General features: G+C 39.2%; 1 protein-coding gene across 4 annotated transcripts in view; it reads right to left on the bottom strand.

Annotated features, from left to right (window-relative positions):
* The window catches only part of KIAA1324L (KIAA1324-like ortholog), a 190,623-nt gene that overhangs the window by 141,972 nt on the left and 46,594 nt on the right, over positions 1-2,057 (bottom strand). The window lies entirely within an intron of this gene.

Here is a 2,057-nt window from a genome sequence, read left to right as displayed (position 1 = left end):
CGGCCCAAGGCAGTAGTTCTGAGGGGCTGCGCCGCCGCTGGGGCGGAAACCTCTTTCCGCGATTGCGGGCGTGAGAGGCCGGGGTACCCCTGTGGTGTTTAGGACCCCAGTCCTCTTAGCCCACCAGAAGGGGCGCTCCAGGAACAAAAGCGGAGTAAAACATGAACACGTAGACATTGTTTTCCGGCGGCGGGTCTTAAAATCTCCCACTTCCCGCATCACACACAAACACGCGCAGAGGAGCCCTGGGAACATCGTCTCCTGGGCATCCACCCTGGCCGTCACGGGTCGCATTTTTAGATGACCAGGGTTGGCGTGGCGTGAGATGGCGCGGAGCAAAGGGGCATGAAACATAGATGCAGTTTGTGACTCAACCATCTCACCTACTTTAGTCAAAATGATAACCATACCTAACCCTTACGTAGAGGTGTTACGAGGATTAAATAAATTGATGTACATAAAGCACTTGAAAAGAACCTGGCAAGCAGTAGATGTGATGCGAGTTGGTCTTCACAGTAAATAAAAATATTGCTGCCACTGATGGGATTTTGTGGCGGTAACAGGTAACCTTAGGCAAATAAGCCCTTTTGTTTTTGGATGAAGCAGTTTCTCTACAATGACTAGAATAGTCTTCATCTTTTTCATTTAAAAACATACTTTACTGAGTGTTGGGCAACAAGCAGTGAACAAGAACAGGTTGGCTTCATCAGCTTAGGGGATCTTAAGGTCCCTCCTAGATCTAAAATTCTGAGTGGATGAGTTATCCTGTTGAAAACGAGCACCCAAATTTAGATAATGGATTACCTGAAGAGGTCTACCTAGCTGACTATAATTGACCTGAGTTTTATCTGTTAGCACTGTTTCCAGTGTCCTTCAAACAAACATTTCCACGTGAAACCTGAAAAGTTTCTCTCTCCCTCCCTCCTTCTTTTCTATTGAAAAGTAACAGAACATAAAACTACTGATTCGACCACCTAGAGATGATACTAGTAGCGTGATTAGCATCTTAAGAGATTCTTTGTCGCTCCTCTCTCTGTGCAGTGTAAAACTTAATTATAATGTGTAACCTGCATTTATTTTTTTCCTTAACAGCATAAATATTTTCAACTTTGACAACACAGCTTTATAAATGTACAATGTTTTACTGGATGCGTGTAATTTACTATTGGATATAAAGCATTGCTTCTCAAGTATTTGATGTTATAAATAATTCTAGAATGAATGCCCTTGATACATGGTTTGTGCACACATTATATAATTTTCTTTGTGACCTTTCTACAATTGCTGGATCACATATGAGTTTTTTTTTTTTAATCTTTGTATGACTAGTGTGCAAGTTCCCTAAAAAATTTAAAAATCAGCAATTACCAGAATTTTATAAATATTTCACAGCATGTAAAGCATATAATGCTTTACATATTTGCATTTTGATAGAAGAATGTTATTTCATTTGTATTTAAAATTAACTTTATACTTATTGAAGCTTAATCATTTTTTTCATATAAATTATCAACTACATTTCTTCTCTTGTCAGCATGTGCCAGTTTTCTACTGGTGCTCTTTGGCCATGTTTTTACTAACGTTCCTTTTTTAATATTGATTTGTAAGCACTCTATAAATTTTACTTACCATACACATCCAAGTATTTTCTGTTTGTTTCTGGTGACCTGCAGCAGCTTGTCATTTTATTGACTCATATACAGCAATTGCTTTTATTTCTTTTCTTTGTTTTAAAGATACCTGTACCTCTGTAGGTTCACGTAGATGCCTATATTGTCTTATTTTTATATATACTTTTTTTTTAATCCATCCAGAATTTTAGTCAAATTACATTCTTGTTTTTATCATCTTAGGGAAATCTAACAACATGGTGAATGAATTTAAATACCGTCTTTATTTGCAGAAAGTTTGTCCCAGTAAAATTTTAATGGTCCGGGCCCTCCTCAGTGGCGCAGCGGGTTAAAGCACAGCACTAAGAAGCTAAGGCCACTTCCACATGAGTTCGATTCCCGCCTGCCCCGGAGGTGACCACATGGTGTGGCAGACCTCTCCTGACC

The sequence above is a fragment of the Condylura cristata genome, unplaced genomic scaffold (assembly GCF_000260355.1).
Source record: "Condylura cristata isolate star-nosed mole 26May11 unplaced genomic scaffold, ConCri1.0 scaffold00005, whole genome shotgun sequence".
Classification (NCBI taxonomy): Eukaryota; Metazoa; Chordata; class Mammalia; order Eulipotyphla; family Talpidae; genus Condylura; species Condylura cristata.
Note: the sequence above shows the minus strand (reverse complement) of the source record. Positions and strands in the feature narration are given on the sequence as shown.